Below are 24586 nucleotides of genomic sequence, written 5' to 3'. Positions count from 1 at the left end.
ATTGTGCCTCCAATCCCACATTTACTTTTTCAATTCTTTGCAATTTTAAAAAACAATTCCTGCTCAAAGTTAGCTTTTCAAAACCATTGAACCTATTACATTTATTTCTCTAACCTGTGAATGTGGTCCATGTTCTCTTTTCCTCATTCCCATCATGATACTCCCTTTCCGGAAACCAAGTTCACTTCTTTATCCAGCCCACCCATCCAAGGTCACCAAATCTATGAAGCAATTCTGCTTTTTCTCACATTCTCTCCATGTACAAGATACCTTGTATCAATTGAATGGACAGCAGGAGAGGTGAATATTTATGGTTAGTGGGGGTGGGGTTTTGAAGATTAACCTCATTTGACTAAGAGCCGGGGTATCTGGGAGAAAAAGTATTTTAAGGGGGATGAAGTTCATATCTCCTTGGTGAAATTTCTAGAGCCTTATTTCATCCTTTCTGTGGATGCAGACTCAGTCGGAACAGACGTCCTAGTCCTCGCTCTGCCTTTCAAAGGAACTTTAAATATGCATGGCTTATTTGGCTTTGCCCGGCAGGGCTTGCCCGGCGGGGTGAGAATGGCGTTTGTCAGGCGTTCGTCAGGCGATCGGAAGGGGTGAGGCAATAGTTTATGGTTCAATGGTTTTCATGAAGTCTTCTTGATAAGATGAAAGCAGGAAAGGGAAGCTTGTCAATAAGCAAACTTAAGATAAGGTGTGAGTCCTAGAAAGAATGACTCGAAAACAACATACAGAAACACACATATAAAAAGGCCCTGATGAGGCTTGAACTCATGACCCCTGGTTTTCAAGACCAGTGCTCTGCCACTGAGCTACAAGGCCAGCCTGCCTGCAGTTTGTAAATCGCAACATGTATTCTTACTGCGGTATGACAATATCTATGATTTTGAGGCTCTGTATGGAAATGCAGTTGCATTTGAATGACTACATGCGTGCACAAATCGAAGAGCATGCTTAAGACACTTTTCTTGAAAGTAGGAAAAACTCCATTTTGATTTGAGAACATAAGAGTATTCACATTTATGACCATACTGAAAGCTCTAGAGAGTATGTCCGCAATCAGTGACAGATAGAGAACTCACTTATTAGAAGTGATCTGTCTCTGTGGGGCAGACAAATGTAAACACTCATACACTTGAGACGGCTGAAACTTTAGGAGTAAGAAATGCTTTCTTATCAGTCTATCTATCCAAACTGGTTGGAAGGCCAGGAGTGAGGAATAGGCAATCCTCTGGACACTTCATGAAAGATCTAATTTCAATTAAGCACAAAATACTTCCCTTTATTTGACATAAAATGCCATAATGGACTAGTCAGTTGGGCCCTTCTAGTGGATTATGGCAGTGTCTTGAAAGAGAGTGTAATTGTACTTCGAGACATGCTCACCTTCAAAAGAGTGTCTGATGGCTTTCCGACGAAGGTGGGATTCGAACCCACGCGTGCAGAGCACAATGGATTAGCAGTCCATCGCCTTAACCACTCGGCCACCTCGTCTGCCTTAGGGGCCTATATTTCATTTTTGGGGAAATTCTAACTATGTGCTAATTAAAAATAAGCATAAGTTTATCCTAGACTGTGTCAGAACGGCAAATGTATGGGGTGTTCAATAGACAGAGCACATGATATAGCAGAATTATCAAATCTATTCCATTTGGACTGTATTTTTAATAGTCATGATAACATGCTAGCATGTGAGTCGATCTTGTTCAGTGAATAATGGAGCAGTGCAGTATCTACTTGGTTTGCACTAGATGGTTCAAATGGGGAGAAATGAAAACAGTGAGCTCCAGTGGCGCAATCGGTTAGCGCGCGGTACTTATACAGCAGTACTTGCACTGAGCCATGCCGAGGTTGTGAGTTCGAGCCTCACCTGGAGCAGCTGATTGGTTTTCATAAATCATTTCACTAAAAGTAAAGATTAGACTCAGAATAAAGACGGCTTTTGCTAAAGAGTCTTTACTTCTTTTCAGGATCTGCGTGTCCGACTCCTCCAGGTGCCAAATATCACATATCATATGCGATGCTCCTTATAAAGTTTCCATGATGTGCCATCTTGCATAGCATGCAAACACCACATCAGTGCATTTAAAAATTCTTTTGTAGAATAATAAATATGATGAATACATTGTTGTCACGGGATAACCATAAACTGAGGAGCTGCAAACAGTGCTGTGTCAGCTACATACAATACAATTTAACTCAAAGAAATATCAAAAGAAGAGCATCATCATATTAAAGTTTCTAGTCAACATAAGAGTTGCACCATAGCAGCTTATGGTGCTTTCTGCTCAGATTGTGCCTCCAATCCCACATTGACTTTTTCAATTCTTTGCAATTTTAAAAAACAATTCCTGCTCAAAGTTAGCTTTTCAAAACCATTGAACCTATTACATTTATTTCTCTAACCTGTGAATGTGGTCCATGTTCTCTTTTCCTCATTCCCATCATGATACTCCCTTTCCGGAAACCAAGTTCACTTCTTTATCCAGCCCACCCATTCAAGGTCACCAAATCTATGAAGCAATTCTGCTTTTTCTCACATTCTCTCCATGTACAAGATACCTTGTATCAATTGAATGGACAGCAGGAGAGGTGAATATTTATGGTTAGTGGGGGTGGGGTTTTGAAGATTAACCTCATTTGACTAAGAGCCGGGGTATCTGGGAGAAAAAGTATTTTAAGGGGGATGAAGTTCATATCTCCTTGGTGAAATTTCTAGAGACTTATTTCATCCTTTCTGTGGATGCAGACTCAGTCGGAACAGACGTCCTAGTCCTCGCTCTGCCTTTCAAAGGAACTTTAAATATGCATGGCTTATTTGGCTTTGCCCGGCAGGGCTTGCCCGGCGGGGTGAGAATGGCGTTTGTCAGGCGTTCGTCAGGCGATCGGTAGGGGTGAGGCAATAGTTTATGGTTCAATGGTTTTCATGAAGTCTTCTTGATAAGATGAAAGCAGGAAAGGGAAGCTTGTCAATAAGCAAACTTAAGACAAGGTGTGAGTCCTAGAAAGAATGACTCGAAAACAACATACAGAAACACACATATAAAAAGGCCCTGATGAGGCTTGAACTCATGACCCCTGGTTTACAAGACCAGTGCTCTGCCACTGAGCTACAAGGCCGGCCTGCCTGCAGTTTGTAAATCGCAACATGTATTCTTACTGCGGTATGACAATATCTATGATTTTGAGACTCTGTATGGAAATGCAGTTGCATTTGAATGACTACATGCGTGCACAAATCGAAGAGCATGCTTAAGACACTTTTCTTGAAAGTAGGAAAAACTCCATTTTGATTTGAGAACATAAGAGTATTCACATTTATGACCATACTGAAAGCTCTAGAGAGTATGTCCGCAATCAGTGACAGATAGAGAACTCACTTATTAGAAGTGATCTGTCTCTGTGGGGCAGACAAATGTAAACACTCATACACTTGAGACGGCTGAAACTTTAGGAGTAAGAAATGCTTTCTTATCAGTCTATCTATCCAAACTGGTTGGAAGGCCAGGAGTGAGGAATAGGCAATCCTCTGGACACTTCATGAAAGATCTAATTTCAATTAAGCACAAAATACTTCCCTTTATTTGACATAAAATGCCATAATGGACTAGTCAGTTGGGCCCTTCTAGTGGATTATGGCAGTGTCTTGAAAGAGAGTGTAATTGTACTTCGAGACATGCTCACCTTCAAAAGAGTGTCTGATGGCTTTCCGACGAAGGTGGGATTCGAACCAACGCGTGCAGAGCACAATGGATTAGCAGTCCATCGCCTTAACCACTCGGCCACCTCGTCTGCCTTAGGGGCCTATATTTCATTTTGGGGGAAATTCTAACTATGTGCTAATTAAAAATAAGCATAAGTTTATCCTAGACTGTGTCAGAACGGCAAATGTATGGGGTGTTCAATAGACAGAGCACATGATATAGCAGAATTATCAAATCTATTCCATTTGGACTGTATTTTTAATAGTCATGATAACATGCTAGAATGTGAGTCGATCTTGTTCAGTGAATAATGGAGCAGTGCAGTATCTACTTGGTTTGCACTAGATGGCTCAAATGGGGAGAAATGAAAACAGTGAGCTCCAGTGGCGCGATCGGTTAGCGCGCGGTACTTATACAGCAGTACTTGCACTGAGCCATGCCGAGGTTGTGAGTTCGAGCCTCACCTGGAGCAGCTGATTGGTTTTCATAAATCATTTCACTAAAAGTAAAGATTAGACTCAGAATAAAGACGGCTTTTGCTAAAGAGTCTTTACTTCTTTTCAGGATCTGCGTGTCCGACTCCTCCAGGTGCCAAATATCACATATCATATGCGATGCTCCTTATAAAGTTTCCATGATGTGCCATCTTGCATAGCATGCAAACACCACATCAGTGCATTTAAAAATTCTTTTGTAGAATAATAAATATGATGAATACATTGTTGTCACGGGATAACCATAAACTGAGGAGCTGCAAACAGTGCTGTGTCAGCTACATACAATACAATTTAACTCAAAGAAATATCAAAAGAAGAGCATCATCATATTAAAGTTTCTAGTCAGCATAAGAGTTGCACCATAGCAGCTTATGGTGCTTTCTGCTCAGATTGTGCCTCCAATCCCACATTTACTTTTTCAATTCTTTGCAATTTTAAAAAACAATTCCTGCTCAAAGTTAGCTTTTCAAAACCATTGAACCTATTACATTTATTTCTCTAACCTGTGAATGTGGTCCATGTTCTCTTTTCCTCATTCCCATCATGATACTCCCTTTCCGGAAACCAAGTTCACTTCTTTATCCAGCCCACCCATCCAAGGTCACCAAATCTATGAAGCAATTCTGCTTTTTCTCACATTCTCTCCATGTACAAGATACCTTGTATCAATTGAATGGACAGCAGGAGAGGTGAATATTTATGGTTAGTGGGGGTGGGGTTTTGAAGATTAACCTCATTTGACTAAGAGCCGGGGTATCTGGGAGAAAAAGTATTTTAAGGGGGATGAAGTTCATATCTCCTTGGTGAAATTTCTAGAGCCTTATTTCATCCTTTCTGTGGATGCAGACTCAGTCGGAACAGACGTCCTAGTCCTCGCTCTGCCTTTCAAAGGAACTTTAAATATGCATGGCTTATTTGGCTTTGCCCGGCAGGGCTTGCCCGGCGGGGTGAGAATGGCGTTTGTCAGGCGTTCGTCAGGCGATCGGAAGGGGTGAGGCAATAGTTTATGGTTCAATGGTTTTCATGAAGTCTTCTTGATAAGATGAAAGCAGGAAAGGGAAGCTTGTCAATAAGCAAACTTAAGATAAGGTGTGAGTCATAGAAAGAATGACTCGAAAACAACATACAGAAACACACATATAAAAAGGCCCTGATGAGGCTTGAACTCATGACCCCTGGTTTACAAGACCAGTGCTCTGCCACTGAGCTACAAGGCCAGCCTGCCTGCAGTTTGTAAATCGCAACATGTATTCTTACTGCGGTATGACAATATCTATGATTTTGAGGCTCTGTATGGAAATGCAGTTGCATTTGAATGACTACATGCGTGCACAAATCGAAGAGCATGCTTAAGACACTTTTCTTGAAAGTAGGAAAAACTCCATTTTGATTTGAGAACATAAGAGTATTCACATTTATGACCATACTGAAAGCTCTAGAGAGTATGTCCGCAATCAGTGACAGATAGAGAACTCACTTATTAGAAGTGATCTGTCTCTGTGGGGCAGACAAATGTAAACACTCATACACTTGAGACGGCTGAAACTTTAGGAGTAAGAAATGCTTTCTTATCAGTCTATCTATCCAAACTGGTTGGAAGGCCAGGAGTGAGGAATAGGCAATCCTCTGGACACTTCATGAAAGATCTAATTTCAATTAAGCACAAAATACTTCCCTTTATTTGACATAAAATGCCATAATGGACTAGTCAGTTGGGCCCTTCTAGTGGATTATGGCAGTGTCTTGAAAGAGAGTGTAATTGTACTTCGAGACATGCTCACCTTCAAAAGAGTGTCTGATGGCTTTCCGACGAAGGTGGGATTCGAACCCACGCGTGCAGAGCACAATGGATTAGCAGTCCATCGCCTTAACCACTCGGCCACCTCGTCTGCCTTAGGGGCCTATATTTCATTTTTGGGGAAATTCTAACTATGTGCTAATTAAAAATAAGCATAAGTTTATCCTAGACTGTGTCAGAACGGCAAATGTATGGGGTGTTCAATAGACAGAGCACATGATATAGCAGAATTATCAAATCTATTCCATTTGGACTGTATTTTTAATAGTCATGATAACATGCTAGCATGTGAGTCGATCTTGTTCAGTGAATAATGGAGCAGTGCAGTATCTACTTGGTTTGCACTAGATGGCTCAAATGGGGAGAAATGAAAACAGTGAGCTCCAGTGGCGCAATCGGTTAGCGCGCGGTACTTATACAGCAGTACTTGCACTGAGCCATGCCGAGGTTGTGAGTTCGAGCCTCACCTGGAGCAGCTGATTGGTTTTCATAAATCATTTCACTAAAAGTAAAGATTAGACTCAGAATAAAGACGGCTTTTGCTAAAGAGTCTTTACTTCTTTTCAGGATCTGCGTGTCCGACTCCTCCAGGTGCCAAATATCACATATCATATGCGATGCTCCTTATAAAGTTTCCATGATGTGCCATCTTGCATAGCATGCAAACACCACATCAGTGCATTTAAAAATTCTTTTGTAGAATAATAAATATGATGAATACATTGTTGTCACGGGATAACCATAAACTGAGGAGCTGCAAACAGTGCTGTGTCAGCTACATACAATGCAATTTAACTCAAAGAAATATCAAAAGAAGAGCATCATCATATTAAAGTTTCTAGTCAACATAAGAGTTGCACCATAGCAGCTTATGGTGCTTTCTGCTCAGATTGTGCCTCCAATCCCACATTTACTTTTTCAATTCTTTGCAATTTTAAAAAACAATTCCTGCTCAAAGTTAGCTTTTCAAAACCATTGAACCTATTACATTTATTTCTCTAACCTGTGAATGTGGTCCATGTTCTCTTTTCCTCATTCCCATCATGATACTCCCTTTCCGGAAACCAAGTTCACTTCTTTATCCAGCCCACCCATCCAAGGTCACCAAATCTATGAAGCAATTCTGCTTTTTCTCACATTCTCTCCATGTACAAGATACCTTGTATCAATTGAATGGACAGCAGGAGAGGTGAATATTTATGGTTAGTGGGGGTGGGGTTTTGAAGATTAACCTCATTTGACTAAGAGCCGGGGTATCTGGGAGAAAAAGTATTTTAAGGGGGATGAAGTTCATATCTCCTTGGTGAAATTTCTAGAGCCTTATTTCATCCTTTCTGTGGATGCAGACTCAGTCGGAACAGACGTCCTAGTCCTCGCTCTGCCTTTCAAAGGAACTTTAAATATGCATGGCTTATTTGGCTTTGCCCGGCGGGGCTTGCCCGGCGGGGTGAGAATGGCGTTTGTCAGGCGTTCGTCAGGCGATCGGAAGGGGTGAGGCAATAGTTTATGGTTCAATGGTTTTCATGAAGTCTTCTTGATAAGATGAAAGCAGGAAAGGGAAGCTTGTCAATAAGCAAACTTAAGATAAGGTGTGAGTCCTAGAAAGAATGACTCGAAAACAACATACAGAAACACACATATAAAAAGGCCCTGATGAGGCTTGAACTCATGACCCCTGGTTTACAAGACCAGTGCTCTGCCACTGAGCTACAAGGCCGGCCTGCCTGCAGTTTGTAAATCGCAACATGTATTCTTACTGCGGTATGACAATATCTATGATTTTGAGGCTCTGTATGGAAATGCAGTTGCATTTGAATGACTACATGCGTGCACAAATCGAAGAGCATGCTTAAGACACTTTTCTTGAAAGTAGGAAAAACTCCATTTTGATTTGAGAACATAAGAGTATTCACATTTATGACCATACTGAAAGCTCTAGAGAGTATGTCCGCAATCAGTGACAGATAGAGAACTCACTTATTAGAAGTGATCTGTCTCTGTGGGGCAGACAAATGTAAACACTCATACACTTGAGACGGCTGAAACTTTAGGAGTAAGAAATGCTTTCTTATCAGTCTATCTATCCAAACTGGTTGGAAGGCCAGGAGTGAGGAATAGGCAATCCTCTGGACACTTCATGAAAGATCTAATTTCAATTAAGCACAAAATACTTCCCTTTATTTGACATAAAATGCCATAATGGACTAGTCAGTTGGGCCCTTCTAGTGGATTATGGCAGTGTCTTGAAAGAGAGTGTAATTGTACTTCGAGACATGCTCACCTTCAAAAGAGTGTCTGATGGCTTTCCGACGAAGGTGGGATTCGAACCCACGCGTGCAGAGCACAATGGATTAGCAGTCCATCGCCTTAACCACTCGGCCACCTCGTCTGCCTTAGGGGCCTATATTTCATTTTGGGGGAAATTCTAACTATGTGCTAATTAAAAATAAGCATAAGTTTATCCTAGACTGTGTCAGAACGGCAAATGTATGGGGTGTTCAATAGACAGAGCACATGATATAGCAGAATTATCAAATCTATTCCATTTGGACTGTATTTTTAATAGTCATGATAACATGCTAGAATGTGAGTCGATCTTGTTCAGTGAATAATGGAGCAGTGCAGTATCTACTTGGTTTGCACTAGATGGCTCAAATGGGGAGAAATGAAAACAGTGAGCTCCAGTGGCGCGATCGGTTAGCGCGCGGTACTTATACAGCAGTACTTGCACTGAGCCATGCCGAGGTTGTGAGTTCGAGCCTCACCTGGAGCAGCTGATTGGTTTTCATAAATCATTTCACTAAAAGTAAAGATTAGACTCAGAATAAAGACGGCTTTTGCTAAAGAGTCTTTACTTCTTTTCAGGATCTGCGTGTCCGACTCCTCCAGGTGCCAAATATCACATATCATATGCGATGCTCCTTATAAAGTTTCCATGATGTGCCATCTTGCATAGCATGCAAACACCACATCAGTGCATTTAAAAATTCTTTTGTAGAATAATAAATATGATAAATACATTGTTGTCACGGGATAACCATAAACTGAGGAGCTGCAAACAGTGCTGTGTCAGCTACATACAATGCAATTTAACTCAAAGAAATATCAAAAGAAGAGCATCATCATATTAAAGTTTCTAGTCAACATAAGAGTTGCACCATAGCAGCTTATGGTGCTTTCTGCTCAGATTGTGCCTCCAATCCCACATTTACTTTTTCAATTCTTTGCAATTTTAAAAAACAATTCCTGCTCAAAGTTAGCTTTTCAAAACCATTGAACCTATTACATTTATTTCTCTAACCTGTGAATGTGGTCCATGTTCTCTTTTCCTCATTCCCATCATGATACTCCCTTTCCGGAAACCAAGTTCACTTCTTTATCCAGCCCACCCATCCAAGGTCACCAAATCTATGAAGCAATTCTGCTTTTTCTCACATTCTCTCCATGTACAAGATACCTTGTATCAATTGAATGGACAGCAGGAGAGGTGAATATTTATGGTTAGTGGGGGTGGGGTTTTGAAGATTAACCTCATTTGACTAAGAGCCGGGGTATCTGGGAGAAAAAGTATTTTAAGGGGGATGAAGTTCATATCTCCTTGGTGAAATTTCTAGAGCCTTATTTCATCCTTTCTGTGGATGCAGACTCAGTCGGAACAGACGTCCTAGTCCTCGCCCTGCCTTTCAAAGGAACTTTAAATATGCATGGCTTATTTGGCTTTGCCCGGCAGGGCTTGCCCGGCGGGGTGAGAATGGCGTTTGTCAGGCGTTCGTCAGGCGATCGGAAGGGGTGAGGCAATAGTTTATGGTTCAATGGTTTTCATGAAGTCTTCTTGATAAGATGAAAGCAGGAAAGGGAAGCTTGTCAATAAGCAAACTTAAGACAAGGTGTGAGTCCTAGAAAGAATGACTCGAAAACAACATACAGAAACACACATATAAAAAGGCCCTGATGAGGCTTGAACTCATGACCCCTGGTTTACAAGACCAGTGCTCTGCCACTGAGCTACAAGGCCGGCCTGCCTGCAGTTTGTAAATCGCAACATGTATTCTTACTGCGGTATGACGATATCTATGATTTTGAGACTCTGTATGGAAATGCAGTTGCATTTGAATGACTACATGCGTGCACAAATCGAAGAGCATGCTTAAGACACTTTTCTTGAAAGTAGGAAAAACTCCATTTTGATTTGAGAACATAAGAGTATTCACATTTATGACCATACTGAAAGCTCTAGAGAGTATGTCCGCAATCAGTGACAGATAGAGAACTCACTTATTAGAAGTGATCTGTCTCTGTGGGGCAGACAAATGTAAACACTCATACACTTGAGACGGCTGAAACTTTAGGAGTAAGAAATGCTTTCTTATCAGTCTATCTATCCAAACTGGTTGGAAGGCCAGGAGTGAGGAATAGGCAATCCTCTGGACACTTCATGAAAGATCTAATTTCAATTAAGCACAAAATACTTCCCTTTATTTGACATAAAATGCCATAATGGACTAGTCAGTTGGGCCCTTCTAGTGGATTATGGCAGTGTCTTGAAAGAGAGTGTAATTGTACTTCGAGACATGCTCACCTTCAAAAGAGTGTCTGATGGCTTTCCGACGAAGGTGGGATTCGAACCCACGCGTGCAGAGCACAATGGATTAGCAGTCCATCGCCTTAACCACTCGGCCACCTCGTCTGCCTTAGGGGCTTATATTTCATTTTTGGGGAAATTCTAACTATGTGCTAATTAAAAATAAGCATAAGTTTATCCTAGACTGTGTCAGAACGGCAAATGTATGGGGTGTTCAATAGACAGAGCACATGATATAGCAGAATTATCAAATCTATTCCATTTGGACTGTATTTTTAATAGTCATGATAACATGCTAGCATGTGAGTCGATCTTGTTCAGTGAATAATGGAGCAGTGCAGTATCTACTTGGTTTGCACTAGATGGCTCAAATGGGGAGAAATGAAAACAGTGAGCTCCAGTGGCGCAATCGGTTAGCGCGCGGTACTTATACAGCAGTACTTGCACTGAGCCATGCCGAGGTTGTGAGTTCGAGCCTCACCTGGAGCAGCTGATTGGTTTTCATAAATCATTTCACTAAAAGTAAAGATTAGACTCAGAATAAAGACGGCTTTTGCTAAAGAGTCTTTACTTCTTTTCAGGATCTGCGTGTCCGACTCCTCCAGGTGCCAAATATCACATATCATATGCGATGCTCCTTATAAAGTTTCCATGATGTGCCATCTTGCATAGCATGCAAACACCACATCAGTGCATTTAAAAATTCTTTTGTAGAATAATAAATATGATGAATACATTGTTGTCACGGGATAACCATAAACTGAGGAGCTGCAAACAGTGCTGTGTCAGCTACATACAATACAATTTAACTCAAAGAAATATCAAAAGAAGAGCATCATCATATTAAAGTTTCTAGTCAACATAAGAGTTGCACCATAGCAGCTTATGGTGCTTTCTGCTCAGATTGTGCCTCCAATCCCACATTGACTTTTTTAATTCTTTGCAATTTTAAAAAACAATTCCTGCTCAAAGTTAGCTTTTCAAAACCATTGAACCTATTACATTTATTTCTCTAACCTGTGAATGTGGTCCATGTTCTCTTTTCCTCATTCCCATCATGATACTCCCTTTCCGGAAACCAAGTTCACTTCTTTATCCAGCCCACCCATCCAAGGTCACCAAATCTATGAAGCAATTCTGCTTTTTCTCACATTCTCTCCATGTACAAGATACCTTGTATCAATTGAATGGACAGCAGGAGAGGTGAATATTTATGGTTAGTGGGGGTGGGGTTTTGAAGATTAACCTCATTTGACTAAGAGCCGGGGTATCTGGGAGAAAAAGTATTTTAAGGGGGATGAAGTTCATATCTCCTTGGTGAAATTTCTAGAGCCTTATTTCATCCTTTCTGTGGATGCAGACTCAGTCGGAACAGACGTCCTAGTCCTCGCCCTGCCTTTCAAAGGAACTTTAAATATGCATGGCTTATTTGGCTTTGCCCGGCGGGGCTTGCCCGGCGGGGCTTGCCCGGCGGGGTGAGAATGGCGTTTGTCAGGCGTTCGTCAGGCGATCGGAAGGGGTGAGGCAATAGTTTATGGTTCAATGGTTTTCATGAAGTCTTCTTGATAAGATGAAAGCAGGAAAGGGAAGCTTGTCAATAAGCAAACTTAAGACAAGGTGTGAGTCCTAGAAAGAATGACTCGAAAACAACATACAGAAACACACATATAAAAAGGCCCTGATGAGGCTTGAACTCATGACCCCTGGTTTACAAGACCAGTGCTCTGCCACTGAGCTACAAGGCCGGCCTGCCTGCAGTTTGTAAATCGCAACATGTATTCTTACTGCGGTATGACGATATCTATGATTTTGAGACTCTGTATGGAAATGCAGTTGCATTTGAATGACTACATGCGTGCACAAATCGAAGAGCATGCTTAAGACACTTTTCTTGAAAGTAGGAAAAACTCCATTTTGATTTGAGAACATAAGAGTATTCACATTTATGACCATACTGAAAGCTCTAGAGAGTATGTCCGCAATCAGTGACAGATAGAGAACTCACTTATTAGAAGTGATCTGTCTCTGTGGGGCAGACAAATGTAAACACTCATACACTTGAGACGGCTGAAACTTTAGGAGTAAGAAATGCTTTCTTATCAGTCTATCTATCCAAACTGGTTGGAAGGCCAGGAGTGAGTAATAGGCAATCCTCTGGACACTTCATGAAAGATCTAATTTCAATTAAGCACAAAATACTTCCCTTTATTTGACATAAAATGCCATAATGGACTAGTCAGTTGGGCCCTTCTAGTGGATTATGGCAGTGTCTTGAAAGAGAGTGTAATTGTACTTCGAGACATGCTCACCTTCAAAAGAGTGTCTGATGGCTTTCCGACGAAGGTGGGATTCAAACCCACGCGTGCAGAGCACAATGGATTAGCAGTCCATCGCCTTAACCACTCGGCCACCTCGTCTGCCTTAGGGGCCTATATTTCATTTTTGGGGAAATTCTAACTATGTGCTAATTAAAAATAAGCATAAGTTTATCCTAGACTGTGTCAGAACGGCAAATGTATGGGGTGTTCAATAGACAGAGCACATGATATAGCAGAATTATCAAATCTATTCCATTTGGACTGTATTTTTAATAGTCATGATAACGTGCTAGCATGTGAGTCGATCTTGTTCAGTGAATAATGGAGCAGTGCAGTATCTACTTGGTTTGCACTAGATGGCTCAAATGGGGAGAAATGAAAACAGTGAGCTCCAGTGGCGCAATCGGTTAGCGCGCGGTACTTATACAGCAGTACTTGCACTGAGCCATGCCGAGGTTGTGAGTTCGAGCCTCACCTGGAGCAGCTGATTGGTTTTCATAAATCATTTCACTAAAAGTAAAGATTAGACTCAGAATAAAGACGGCTTTTGCTAAAGAGTCTTTACTTCTTTTCAGGATCTGCGTGTCCGACTCCTCCAGGTGCCAAATATCACATATCATATGCGATGCTACTTATAAAGTTTCCATGATGTGCCATCTTGCATAGCATGCAAACACCACATCAGTGCATTTAAAAATTCTTGTGTAGAATAATAAATATGATGAATACATTGTTGTCACGGGATAACCATAAACTGAGGAGCTGCAAACAGTGCTGTGTCAGCTACATACAATACAATTTAACTCAAAGAAATATCAAAAGAAGAGCATCATCATATTAAAGTTTCTAGTCAACATAAGAGTTGCACCATAGCAGCTTATGGTGCTTTCTGCTCAGATTGTGCCTCCAATCCCACATTGACTTTTTTAATTCTTTGCAATTTTAAAAAACAATTCCTGCTCAAAGTTAGCTTTTCAAAACCATTGAACCTATTACATTTATTTCTCTAACCTGTGAATGTGGTCCATGTTCTCTTTTCCTCATTCCCATCATGATACTCCCTTTCCGGAAACCAAGTTCACTTCTTTATCCAGCCCACCCATCCAAGGTCACCAAATCTATGAAGCAATTCTGCTTTTTCTCACATTCTCTCCATGTACAAGATACCTTGTATCAATTGAATGGACAGCAGGGGAGGTGAATATTTATGGTTAGTGGGGGTGGGGTTTTGAAGATTAACCTCATTTGACTAAGAGCCGGGGTATCTTGGAGAAAAAGTATTTTAAGGGGGATGAAGTTCATATCTCCTTGGTGAAATTTCTAGAGCCTTATTTCATCCTTTCTGTGGATGCAGACTCAGTCGGAACAGACGTCCTAGTCCTCGCTCTGCCTTTCAAAGGAACTTTAAATATGCATGGCTTATTTGGCTTTGCCCGGCAGGGCTTGCCCGGCGGGGTGAGAATGGCGTTTGTCAGGCGTTCGTCAGGCGATCGGAAGGGGTGAGGCAATAGTTTATGGTTCAATGGTTTTCATGAAGTCTTCTTGATAAGATGAAAGCAGGAAAGGGAAGCTTGTCAATAAGCAAACTTAAGACAAGGTGTGAGTCCTAGAAAGAATGACTCGAAAACAACATACAGAAACACACATATAAAAAGGCCCTGATGAGGATTGAACTCATGACCCCTGGTTTACAAGACCAGTGCTCTGCCACTGAGCTACAAGGCCGGCCTGCCTGCAGTTTGTAAATCGCAACATGTATTCTTACTGCGGTATGACAATATCTATGATTTTGAGACTCTGTATGGAAATGCAGTTGCATTTGAATGACTACATGCGTGCACAAATCGAAGAGCATGCTTAAGACACTTTTCTTGAAAGTAGGAAAAACTCCATTTTGATTTGAGAACATAAGAGTATTCACATTTATGACCATACTGAAAGCTCTAGAGAGTATGTCCGCAATCAGTGACAGATAGAGAACTCACTTATTAGAAGTGATCTGTCTCTGTGGGGCAGACAAATGTAAACACTCATACACTTGAGACGGCTGAAACTTTAGGAGTAAGAAATGCTTTCTTATCAGTCTATCTATCCAAACTGGTTGGAAGGCCAGGAGTGAGGAATAGGCAATCCTCTGGACACTTCATGAAAGATCTAATTTCAATTAAGCACAAAATACTTCCCTTTATTTGACATAAAATGCCATAATGGACTAGTCAGTTGGGCCCTTCTAGTGGATTATGGCAGTGTCTTGAAAGAGAGTGTAATTGTACTTCGAGACATGCTCACCTTCAAAAGAGTGTCTGATGGCTTTCCGACAAAGGTGGGATTCGAACCCACGCGTGCAGAGCACAATGGATTAGCAGTCCATCGCCTTAACCACTCGGCCACCTCGTCTGCCTTAGGGGCTTATATTTCATTTTTGGGGAAATTCTAACTATGTGCTAATTAAAAATAAGCATAAGTTTATCCTAGACTGTGTCAGAACGGCAAATGTATGGGGTGTTCAATAGACAGAGCACATGATATAGCAGAATTATCAAATCTATTCCATTTAGACTGTATTTTTAATAGTCATGATAACATGCTAGCATGTGAGTCGATCTTGTTCAGTGAATAATGGAGCAGTGCAGTATCTACTTGGTTTGCACTAGATGGCTCAAATGGGGAGAAATGAAAACAGTGAGCTCCAGTGGCGCAATCGGTTAGCGCGCGGTACTTATACAGCAGTACTTGCACTGAGCCATGCCGAGGTTGTGAGTTCGAGCCTCACCTGGAGCAGCTGATTGGTTTTCATAAATCATTTCACTAAAAGTAAAGATTAGACTCAGAATAAAGACGGCTTTTGCTAAAGAGTCTTTACTTCTTTTCAGGATCTGCGTGTCCGACTCCTCCAGGTGCCAAATATCACATATCATATGCGATGCTCCTTATAAAGTTTCCATGATGTGCCATCTTGCATAGCATGCAAACACCACATCAGTGCATTTAAAAATTCTTTTGTAGAATAATAAATATGATGAATACATTGTTGTCACGGGATAACCATAAACTGAGGAGCTGCAAACAGTGCTGTGTCAGCTACATACAATACAATTTAACTCAAAGAAATATCAAAAGAAGAGCATCATCATATTAAAGTTTCTAGTCAACATAAGAGTTGCACCATAGCAGCTTATGGTGCTTTCTGCTCAGATTGTGCCTCCAATCCCACATTGACTTTTTTAATTCTTTGCAATTTTAAAAAACAATTCCTGCTCAAAGTTAGCTTTTCAAAACCATTGAACCTATTACATTTATTTCTCTAACCTGTGAATGTGGTCCATGTTCTCTTTTCCTCATTCCCATCATGATACTCCCTTTCCGGAAACCAAGTTCACTTCTTTATCCAGCCCACCCATCCAAGGTCACCAAATCTATGAAGCAATTCTGCTTTTTCTCACATTCTCTCCATGTACAAGATACCTTGTATCAATTGAATGGACAGCAGGAGAGGTGAATATTTATGGTTAGTGGGGGTGGGGTTTTGAAGATTAACCTCATTTGACTAAGAGCCGGGGTATCTGGGAGAAAAAGTATTTTAAGGGGGATGAAGTTCATATCTCCTTGGTGAAATTTCTAGAGCCTTATTTCATCCTTTCTGTGGATGCAGACTCAGTCGGAACAGACGTCCTAGTCCTCGCCCTGCCTTTCAAAGGAACTTTAAATATGCATGGCTTATTTGGCTTTGCCCGGCAGGGCTTGCCCGGCGTTTGTCAGGCGTTCGTCAGGCGATCGGAAGGGGTGAGGCAATAGTTTATGGTTCAATGGTTTTCATGAAGTCTTCTTGATAAGATGAAAGCAGGAAACGGAAGCTTGTCAATAAGCAAACTTAAGACAAGGTGTGAGTCCTAGAAAGAATGACTCGAAAACAACATACAGAAACACACATATAAAAAGGCCCTGATGAGGCTTGAACTCATGACCTCTGGTTTACAAGACCAGTGCTCTGCCACTGAGCTACAAGGCCGGTCTGCCTGCAGTTTGTAAATCGCAACATGTATTCTTACTGCGGTATGACGATATCTATGATTTTGAGACTCTGTATGGAAATGCAGTTGCATTTGAATGACTACATGCGTGCACAAATCGAAGAGCATGCTTAAGACACTTTTCTTGAAAGTAGGAAAAACTCCATTTTGATTTGAGAACATAAGAGTATTCACATTTATGACCATACTGAAAGCTCTAGAGAGTATGTCCGCAATCAGTGACAGATAGAGAACTCACTTATTAGAAGTGATCTGTCTCTGTGGGGCAGACAAATGTAAACACTCATACACTTGAGACGGCTGAAACTTTAGGAGTAAGAAATGCTTTCTTATCAGTCTATCTATCCAAACTGGTTGGAAGGCCAGGAGTGAGTAATAGGCAATCCTCTGGACACTTCATGAAAGATCTAATTTCAATTAAGCACAAAATACTTCCCTTTATTTGACATAAAATGCCATAATGGACTAGTCAGTTGGGCCCTTCTAGTGGATTATGGCAGTGTCTTGAAAGAGAGTGTAATTGTACTTCGAGACATGCTCACCTTCAAAAGAGTGTCTGATGGCTTTCCGACGAAGGTGGGATTCGAACCCACGCGTGCAGAGCACAATGGATTAGCAGTCCATCGCCTTAACCACTCGGCCACCTTGTCTGCCTTAGGGGCCTATATTTCATTTTTGGGGAAATTCTAACTATGTGCTAATTAAAAATAAGCATAAGTTTATCCTAGACTGTGTCAGAACGGCAAATGTATGGGGTGTTCAATAGACAGAGCACATGATATAGCAGAATTATCAAATCTATTCCATTTGGACTGTATTTTTAATAGTCATGATAACGTGCTAGCATGTGAGTCGATCTTGTTCAGTGAATAATGGAGCAGTGCAGTATCTACTTGGTTTGCACTAGATGGCTCAAATGGGGAGAAATGAAAACAGTGAGCTCCAGTGGCGCAATCGGTTAGCGCGCGGTACTTATACAGCAGTACTTGCACTGAGCCATGCCGAGGTTGTGAGTTCGAGCCTCACCTGGAGCAGCTGATTGGTTTTCATAAATCATTTCACTAAAAGTAAAGATTAGACTCAGAATAAAGACGGCTTTTGCTAAAGAGTCTTTACTTCTTTTCAGGATCTGCGTGTCCGACTCCTCCAGGTGCCAAATATCACATATCATATGCGATGCTCCTTATAAAGTTTCCATGATGTGCCATCTTGCATAGCATGCAAACACCACATCAGTGCATTTAAAAATTCTTTTGTAGAATAATAAATATGATGAATACATTGTTGTCACGGGATAACCATAAACTGAGGAGCTGCAAACAGTGCTGTGTCAGCTACATACAATACAATTTAACTCAAAGAAATATCAAAAGAAGAGTATCATCATATTAAAGTTTCTAGTCAACATAAGAGTTGCACCATAGCAGCTTATGGTGCTTTCTGCTCAGATTGTGCCTCCAATCCCACATTGACTTTTTTAATTCTTTGCAATTTTAAAAAACAATTCCTGCTCAAAGTTAGCTTTTCAAAACCATTGAACCTATTACATTTATTTCTCTAACCTGTGAATGTGGTCCATGTTCTCTTTTCCTCATTCCCATCATGATACTCCCTTTCCGGAAACCAAGTTCACTTCTTTATCCAGCCCACCCATCCAAGGTCACCAAATCTATGAAGCAATTCTGCTTTTTCTCACATTCTCTCCATGTACAAGATACCTTGTATCAATTGAATGGACAGCAGGAGAGGTGAATATTTATGGTTAGTGGGGGTGGGGTTTTGAAGATTAACCTCATTTGACTAAGAGCCGGGGTATCTGGGAGAAAAAGTATTTTAAGGGGGATGAAGTTCATATCTCCTTGGTGAAATTTCTAGAGCCATATTTCATCCTTTCTGTGGATGCAGACTCAGTCGGAACAGACGTCCTAGTCCTCGCCCTGCCTTTCAAAGGAACTTTAAATATGCATGGCTTATTTGGCTTTGCCCGGCAGGGCTTGCCCGGCGGGGTGAGAATGGCGTTTGTCAGGCGTTCGTCAGGCGATCGGAAGGGGTGAGGCAATAGTTTATGGTTCAATGGTTTTCATGAAGTCTTCTTGATAAGATGAAAGCAGGAAACGGAAGCTTGTCAATAAGCAAACTTAAGACAAGGTGTGAGTCCTAGAAAGAATGACTCGAAAACAACATACAGAAACACACATATAAAAAGGCCCTGATGAGGCTTGAACTCATGACCTCTGGTTTACAAGACCAGTGCTCTGCCACTGAGCTACAAGGCCGGCCTGCCTGCAGTTTGTAAATCGCAACATGTATTCTTACTGCGGTATGACGATATCTATGATTTTGAGACTCTGTATGGAAATGCAGTTGCATTTGAATGACTACATGCGTGCACAAATCGAAGAGCATGCTTAAGACACTTTTCTTGAAAGTAGGAAAAACTCCATTTTGATTTGAGAACATAAGAGTATTCACATTTATGACCATACTGAAAGCTCTAGAGAGTATGTCCGCAATCAGTGACAGATAGAGAACTCACTTATTAGAAGTGATCTGTCTCTGTGGGGCAGACAAATGTAAACACTCATACACTTGAGACGGCTGAAACTTTAGGAGTAAGAAATGCTTTCTTATCAGTCTATCTATCCAAACTGGTTGGAAGGCCAGGAGTGAGTAATAGGCAATCCTCTGGACACTTCATGAAAGATCTAATTTCAATTAAGCACAAAATACTTCCCTTTATTTGACATAAAATGCCATAATGGACTAGTCAGTTGGGCCCTTCTAGTGGATTATGGCAGTGTCTTGAAAGAGAGTGTAATTGTACTTCGAGACATGCTCACCTTCAAAAGAGTGTCTGATGGCTTTCCGACGAAGGTGGGATTCGAACCCACGCGTGCAGAGCACTATGGATTAGCAGTCCATCGCCTTAACCACTCGCCCACCTCGTCTGCCTTAGGGGCCTATATTTCATTTTTGGCGAAATTCTAACTATGTGCTAATTAAAAATAAGCATAAGTTTATCCTAGACTGTGTCAGAACGGCAAATGTATGGGGTGTTCAATAGACAGAGCACATGATATAGCAGAATTATCAAATCTATTCCATTTGGACTGTATTTTTAATAGTCATGATAACGTGCTAGCATGTGAGTCGATCTTGTTCAGTGAATAATGGAGCAGTGCAGTATCTACTTGGTTTGCACTAGATGGCTCAAATGGGGAGAAATGAAAACAGTGAGCTCCAGTGGCGCAATCGGTTAGCGCGCGGTACTTATACAGCAGTACTTGCACTGAGCCATGCCGAGGTTGTGAGTTCGAGCCTCACCTGGAGCAGCTGATTGGTTTTCATAAATCATTTCACTAAAAGTAAAGATTAGACTCAGAATAAAGACGGCTTTTGCTAAAGAGTCTTTACTTCTTTTCAGGATCTGCGTGTCCGACTCCTCCAGGTGCCAAATATCACATATCATATGCGATGCTCCTTATAAAGTTTCCATGATGTGCCATCTTGCATAGCATGCAAACACCACATCAGTGCATTTAAAAATTCTTTTGTAGAATAATAAATATGATGAATACATTGTTGTCACGGGATAACCATAAACTGAGGAGCTGCAAACAGTGCTGTGTCAGCTACATACAATACAATTTAACTCAAAGAAATATCAAAAGAAGAGTATCATCATATTAAAGTTTCTAGTCAACATAAGAGTTGCACCATAGCAGCTTATGGTGCTTTCTGCTCAGATTGTGCCTCCAATCCCACATTGACTTTTTTAATTCTTTGCAATTTTAAAAAACAATTCCTGCTCAAAGTTAGCTTTTCAAAACCATTGAACCTATTACATTTATTTCTCTAACCTGTGAATGTGGTCCATGTTCTCTTTTCCTCATTCCCATCATGATACTCCCTTTCCGGAAACCAAGTTCACTTCTTTATCCAGCCCACCCATCCAAGGTCACCAAATCTATGAAGCAATTCTGCTTTTTCTCACATTCTCTCCATGTACAAGATACCTTGTATCAATTGAATGGACAGCAGGAGAGGTGAATATTTATGGTTAGTGGGGGTGGGGTTTTGAAGATTAACCTCATTTGACTAAGAGCCGGGGTATCTGGGAGAAAAAGTATTTTAAGGGGGATGAAGTTCATATCTCCTTGGTGAAATTTCTAGAGCCTTATTTCATCCTTTCTGAGGATGCAGACTCAGTCGGAACAGACGTCCTAGTCCTCGCCCTGCCTTTCAAAGGAACTTTAAATATGCATGGCTTATTTGGCTTTGCCCGGCAGGGCTTGCCCGGCGGGGTGAGAATGGCGTTTGTCAGGCGTTCGTCAGGCGATCGGAAGGGGTGAGGCAATAGTTTATGGTTCAATGGTTTTCATGAAGTCTTCTTGATAAGATGAAAGCAGGAAAGGGAAGCTTGTCAATAAGCAAACTTAAGACAAGGTGTGAGTCCTAGAAAGAATGACTCGAAAACAACATACAGAAACACACATATAAAAAGGCCCTGATGAGGCTTGAACTCATGACCCCTGGTTTACAAGACCAGTGCTCTGCCACTGAGCTACAAGGCCGGCCTGCCTGCAGTTTGTAAATCGCAACATGTATTCTTACTGCGGTATGACGATATCTATGATTTTGAGACTCTGTATGGAAATGCATTTGCATTTGAATGACTACATGCGTGCACAAATCGAAGAGCATGCTTAAGACACTTTTCTTGAAAGTAGGAAAAACTCCATTTTGATTTGAGAACATAAGAGTATTCACATTTATGACCATACTGAAAGCTCTAGAGAGTATGTCCGCAATCAGTGACAGATAGAGAACTCACTTATTAGAAGTGATCTGTCTCTGTGGGGCAGACAAATGTAAACACTCATACACTTGAGACGGCTGAAACTTTAGGAGTAAGAAATGCTTTCTTATCAGTCTATCTATCCAAACTGGTTGGAAGGCCAGGAGTGAGGAATAGGCAATCCTCTGGACACTTCATGAAAGATCTAATTTCAATTAAGCACAAAATACTTCCCTTTATTTGACATAAAATGCCATAATGGACTAGTCAGTTGGGCCCTTCTAGTGGATTATGGCAGTGTCTTGAAAGAGAGTGTAATTGTACTTCGAGACATGCTCACCTTCAAAAGAGTGTCTGATGGCTTTCCGACGAAGGTGGGATTCGAACCCACGCGTGCAGAGCACAATGGATTAGCAGTCCATCGCCTTAACCACTCGGCCACCTCGTCTGCCTTAGGGGCCTATATTTCATTTTTGGGGAAATTCTAACTATGTGCTAATTAAAAATAAGCATAAGTTTATCCTAGACTGTGTCAGGACGGCAAATGTATGGGGTGTTCAATAGACAGAGCACATGATATAGCAGAATTATCAAATCTATTCCATTTGGACTGTATTTTTAATAGTCATGATAACGTGCTAGCATGTGAGTCGATCTTGTTCAGTGAATAATGGAGCAGTGCAGTATCTACTTGGTTTGCACTAGATGGCTCAAATGGGGAGAAATGAAAACAGTGAGCTCCAGTGGCGCAATCGGTTAGCGCGCGGTACTTATACAGCAGTACTTGCACTGAGCCATGCCGAGGTTGTGAGTTCGAGCCTCACCTGGAGCAGCTGATTGGTTTTCATAAATCATTTCACTAAAAGTAAAGATTAGACTCAGAATAAAGACGGCTTTTGCTAAAGAGTCTTTACTTCTTTTCAGGATCTGCGTGTCCGACTCCTCCAGGTGCCAAATATCACATATCATATGCGATGCTCCTTATAAAGTTTCCATGATGTGCCATCTTGCATAGCATGCAAACACCACATCAGTGCATTTAAAAATTCTTTTGTAGAATAATAAATATGATGAATACATTGTTGTCACGGGATAACCATAAACTGAGGAGCTGCAAACAGTGCTGTGTCAGCTACATACAATACAATTTAACTCAAAGAAATATCAAAAGAAGAGCATCATCATATTAAAGTTTCTAGTCAACATAAGAGTTGCACCATAGCAGCTTATGGTGCTTTCTGCTCAGATTGTGCCTCCAATCCCACATTGACTTTTTTAATTCTTTGCAATTTTAAAAAACAATTCCTGCTCAAAGTTAGCTTTTCAAAACCATTGAACCTATTACATTTATTTCTCTAACCTGTGAATGTGGTCCATGTTCTCTTTTCCTCATTCCCATCATGATACTCCCTTTCCGGAAACCAAGTTCACTTCTTTATCCAGCCCACCCATCCAAGGTCACCAAATCTATGAAGCAATTCTGCTTTTTCTCACATTCTCTCCATGTACAAGATACCTTGTATCAATTGAATGGACAGCAGGAGAGGTGAATATTTATGGTTAGTGGGGGTGGGGTTTTGAAGATTAACCTCATTTGACTAAGAGCCGGGGTATCTGGGAGAAAAAGTATTTTAAGGGGGATGAAGTTCATATCTCCTTGGTGAAATTTCTAGAGCCTTATTTCATCCTTTCTGTGGATGCAGACTCAGTCGGAACAGACGTCCTAGTCCTCGCCCTGCCTTTCAAAGGAACTTTAAATATGCATGGCTTATTTGGCTTTGCCCGGCAGGGCTTGCCCGGCGGGGTGAGAATGGCGTTTGTCAGGCGATCGGAAGGGGTGAGGCAATAGTTTATGGTTCAATGGTTTTCATGAAGTCTTCTTGATAAGATGAAAGCAGGAAAGGGAAGCTTGTCAATAAGCAAACTTAAGACAAGGTGTGAGTCCTAGAAAGAATGACTCGAAAACAACATACAGAAACACACATATAAAAAGGCCCTGATGAGGATTGAACTCATGACCCCTGGTTTACAAGACCAGTGCTCTGCCACTGAGCTACAAGGCCGGCCTGCCTGCAGTTTGTAAATCGCAACATGTATTCTTACTGCGGTATGACAATATCTATGATTTTGAGACTCTGTATGGAAATGCAGTTGCATTTGAATGACTACATGCGTGCACAAATCGAAGAGCATGCTTAAGACACTTTTCTTGAAAGTAGGAAAAACTCCATTTTGATTTGAGAACATAAGAGTATTCACATTTATGACCATACTGAAAGCTCTAGAGAGTATGTCCGCAATCAGTGACAGATAGAGAACTCACTTATTAGAAGTGATCTGTCTCTGTGGGGCAGACAAATGTAAACACTCATACACTTGAGACGGCTGAAACTTTAGGAGTAAGAAATGCTTTCTTATCAGTCTATCTATCCAAACTGGTTGGAAGGCCAGGAGTGAGGAATAGGCAATCCTCTGGACACTTCATGAAAGATCTAATTTCAATTAAGCACAAAATACTTCCCTTTATTTGACATAAAATGCCATAATGGACTAGTCAGTTGGGCCTTTCTAGTGGATTATGTCAGTGTCTTGAAAGAGAGTGTAATTGTACTTCGAGACATGCTCACCTTCAAAAGAGTGTCTGATGGCTTTCCGACGAAGGTGGGATTCGAACCCACGCGTGCAGAGCACAATGGATTAGCAGTCCATCGCCTTAACCACTCGGCCACCTCGTCTGCCTTAGGGGCTTATATTTCATTTTTGGGGAAATTCTAACTATGTGCTAATTAAAAATAAGCATAAGTTTATCCTAGACTGTGTCAGAACGGCAAATGTATGGGGTGTTCAATAGA

The 24586-nt window shown here is 41.2% G+C and overlaps 31 non-coding genes across 31 annotated transcripts; 10 read left to right on the top strand and 21 right to left on the bottom strand.

Moving 5' to 3' along the window:
- Positions 1–1418: 1418 nt before the first annotated feature.
- On the bottom strand, positions 1419–1500 carry TRNAS-GCU (transfer RNA serine (anticodon GCU)). Its single transcript has one exon. It is a non-coding gene; the product is annotated as a tRNA-Ser (tRNA).
- A 289-nt stretch (positions 1501–1789) lies between these two features.
- TRNAI-UAU (transfer RNA isoleucine (anticodon UAU)) lies at positions 1790–1884 on the top strand. The gene is made up of 2 exons: positions 1790–1827; positions 1849–1884. It is a non-coding gene; the product is annotated as a tRNA-Ile (tRNA).
- A 1170-nt stretch (positions 1885–3054) lies between these two features.
- Positions 3055–3126, bottom strand: TRNAT-UGU (transfer RNA threonine (anticodon UGU)). The gene has a single exon. It is a non-coding gene; the product is annotated as a tRNA-Thr (tRNA).
- A 590-nt stretch (positions 3127–3716) lies between these two features.
- Positions 3717–3798, bottom strand: TRNAS-GCU (transfer RNA serine (anticodon GCU)). The gene has a single exon. It is a non-coding gene; the product is annotated as a tRNA-Ser (tRNA).
- A 289-nt stretch (positions 3799–4087) lies between these two features.
- TRNAI-UAU (transfer RNA isoleucine (anticodon UAU)) lies at positions 4088–4182 on the top strand. The gene is made up of 2 exons: positions 4088–4125; positions 4147–4182. It is a non-coding gene; the product is annotated as a tRNA-Ile (tRNA).
- A 1170-nt stretch (positions 4183–5352) lies between these two features.
- Positions 5353–5424, bottom strand: TRNAT-UGU (transfer RNA threonine (anticodon UGU)). The gene has a single exon. It is a non-coding gene; the product is annotated as a tRNA-Thr (tRNA).
- Positions 5425–6014: 590 nt separating this feature from the next.
- Positions 6015–6096, bottom strand: TRNAS-GCU (transfer RNA serine (anticodon GCU)). The gene has a single exon. It is a non-coding gene; the product is annotated as a tRNA-Ser (tRNA).
- A 289-nt stretch (positions 6097–6385) lies between these two features.
- Positions 6386–6480, top strand: TRNAI-UAU (transfer RNA isoleucine (anticodon UAU)). The gene is made up of 2 exons: positions 6386–6423; positions 6445–6480. It is a non-coding gene; the product is annotated as a tRNA-Ile (tRNA).
- A 1170-nt stretch (positions 6481–7650) lies between these two features.
- On the bottom strand, positions 7651–7722 carry TRNAT-UGU (transfer RNA threonine (anticodon UGU)). Its single transcript has one exon. It is a non-coding gene; the product is annotated as a tRNA-Thr (tRNA).
- Positions 7723–8312: 590 nt separating this feature from the next.
- On the bottom strand, positions 8313–8394 carry TRNAS-GCU (transfer RNA serine (anticodon GCU)). The gene has a single exon. It is a non-coding gene; the product is annotated as a tRNA-Ser (tRNA).
- A 289-nt stretch (positions 8395–8683) lies between these two features.
- TRNAI-UAU (transfer RNA isoleucine (anticodon UAU)) lies at positions 8684–8778 on the top strand. The gene is made up of 2 exons: positions 8684–8721; positions 8743–8778. It is a non-coding gene; the product is annotated as a tRNA-Ile (tRNA).
- A 1170-nt stretch (positions 8779–9948) lies between these two features.
- On the bottom strand, positions 9949–10020 carry TRNAT-UGU (transfer RNA threonine (anticodon UGU)). The gene has a single exon. It is a non-coding gene; the product is annotated as a tRNA-Thr (tRNA).
- A 590-nt stretch (positions 10021–10610) lies between these two features.
- On the bottom strand, positions 10611–10692 carry TRNAS-GCU (transfer RNA serine (anticodon GCU)). The gene has a single exon. It is a non-coding gene; the product is annotated as a tRNA-Ser (tRNA).
- A 289-nt stretch (positions 10693–10981) lies between these two features.
- TRNAI-UAU (transfer RNA isoleucine (anticodon UAU)) lies at positions 10982–11076 on the top strand. The gene is made up of 2 exons: positions 10982–11019; positions 11041–11076. It is a non-coding gene; the product is annotated as a tRNA-Ile (tRNA).
- A 1184-nt stretch (positions 11077–12260) lies between these two features.
- Positions 12261–12332, bottom strand: TRNAT-UGU (transfer RNA threonine (anticodon UGU)). Its single transcript has one exon. It is a non-coding gene; the product is annotated as a tRNA-Thr (tRNA).
- A 590-nt stretch (positions 12333–12922) lies between these two features.
- On the bottom strand, positions 12923–13004 carry TRNAS-GCU (transfer RNA serine (anticodon GCU)). The gene has a single exon. It is a non-coding gene; the product is annotated as a tRNA-Ser (tRNA).
- Positions 13005–13293: 289 nt separating this feature from the next.
- On the top strand, positions 13294–13388 carry TRNAI-UAU (transfer RNA isoleucine (anticodon UAU)). The gene is made up of 2 exons: positions 13294–13331; positions 13353–13388. It is a non-coding gene; the product is annotated as a tRNA-Ile (tRNA).
- Positions 13389–14558: 1170 nt separating this feature from the next.
- On the bottom strand, positions 14559–14630 carry TRNAT-UGU (transfer RNA threonine (anticodon UGU)). Its single transcript has one exon. It is a non-coding gene; the product is annotated as a tRNA-Thr (tRNA).
- Positions 14631–15220: 590 nt separating this feature from the next.
- Positions 15221–15302, bottom strand: TRNAS-GCU (transfer RNA serine (anticodon GCU)). The gene has a single exon. It is a non-coding gene; the product is annotated as a tRNA-Ser (tRNA).
- Positions 15303–15591: 289 nt separating this feature from the next.
- TRNAI-UAU (transfer RNA isoleucine (anticodon UAU)) lies at positions 15592–15686 on the top strand. The gene is made up of 2 exons: positions 15592–15629; positions 15651–15686. It is a non-coding gene; the product is annotated as a tRNA-Ile (tRNA).
- Positions 15687–16842: 1156 nt separating this feature from the next.
- On the bottom strand, positions 16843–16914 carry TRNAT-UGU (transfer RNA threonine (anticodon UGU)). Its single transcript has one exon. It is a non-coding gene; the product is annotated as a tRNA-Thr (tRNA).
- A 590-nt stretch (positions 16915–17504) lies between these two features.
- TRNAS-GCU (transfer RNA serine (anticodon GCU)) lies at positions 17505–17586 on the bottom strand. Its single transcript has one exon. It is a non-coding gene; the product is annotated as a tRNA-Ser (tRNA).
- A 289-nt stretch (positions 17587–17875) lies between these two features.
- On the top strand, positions 17876–17970 carry TRNAI-UAU (transfer RNA isoleucine (anticodon UAU)). The gene is made up of 2 exons: positions 17876–17913; positions 17935–17970. It is a non-coding gene; the product is annotated as a tRNA-Ile (tRNA).
- A 1170-nt stretch (positions 17971–19140) lies between these two features.
- On the bottom strand, positions 19141–19212 carry TRNAT-UGU (transfer RNA threonine (anticodon UGU)). Its single transcript has one exon. It is a non-coding gene; the product is annotated as a tRNA-Thr (tRNA).
- A 590-nt stretch (positions 19213–19802) lies between these two features.
- TRNAS-GCU (transfer RNA serine (anticodon GCU)) lies at positions 19803–19884 on the bottom strand. Its single transcript has one exon. It is a non-coding gene; the product is annotated as a tRNA-Ser (tRNA).
- A 289-nt stretch (positions 19885–20173) lies between these two features.
- Positions 20174–20268, top strand: TRNAI-UAU (transfer RNA isoleucine (anticodon UAU)). The gene is made up of 2 exons: positions 20174–20211; positions 20233–20268. It is a non-coding gene; the product is annotated as a tRNA-Ile (tRNA).
- A 1170-nt stretch (positions 20269–21438) lies between these two features.
- Positions 21439–21510, bottom strand: TRNAT-UGU (transfer RNA threonine (anticodon UGU)). Its single transcript has one exon. It is a non-coding gene; the product is annotated as a tRNA-Thr (tRNA).
- A 590-nt stretch (positions 21511–22100) lies between these two features.
- TRNAS-GCU (transfer RNA serine (anticodon GCU)) lies at positions 22101–22182 on the bottom strand. The gene has a single exon. It is a non-coding gene; the product is annotated as a tRNA-Ser (tRNA).
- A 289-nt stretch (positions 22183–22471) lies between these two features.
- TRNAI-UAU (transfer RNA isoleucine (anticodon UAU)) lies at positions 22472–22566 on the top strand. The gene is made up of 2 exons: positions 22472–22509; positions 22531–22566. It is a non-coding gene; the product is annotated as a tRNA-Ile (tRNA).
- A 1159-nt stretch (positions 22567–23725) lies between these two features.
- Positions 23726–23797, bottom strand: TRNAT-UGU (transfer RNA threonine (anticodon UGU)). The gene has a single exon. It is a non-coding gene; the product is annotated as a tRNA-Thr (tRNA).
- A 590-nt stretch (positions 23798–24387) lies between these two features.
- Positions 24388–24469, bottom strand: TRNAS-GCU (transfer RNA serine (anticodon GCU)). The gene has a single exon. It is a non-coding gene; the product is annotated as a tRNA-Ser (tRNA).
- Between the last annotated feature and the right edge of the window lie 117 nt (positions 24470–24586).

This window comes from Lissotriton vulgaris, chromosome 5, assembly GCF_964263255.1.
Source record: "Lissotriton vulgaris chromosome 5, aLisVul1.2, whole genome shotgun sequence".
Lineage (NCBI taxonomy): Eukaryota > Metazoa > Chordata > Amphibia > Caudata > Salamandridae > Lissotriton > Lissotriton vulgaris.
Note: the sequence above shows the minus strand (reverse complement) of the source record. Positions and strands in the feature narration are given on the sequence as shown.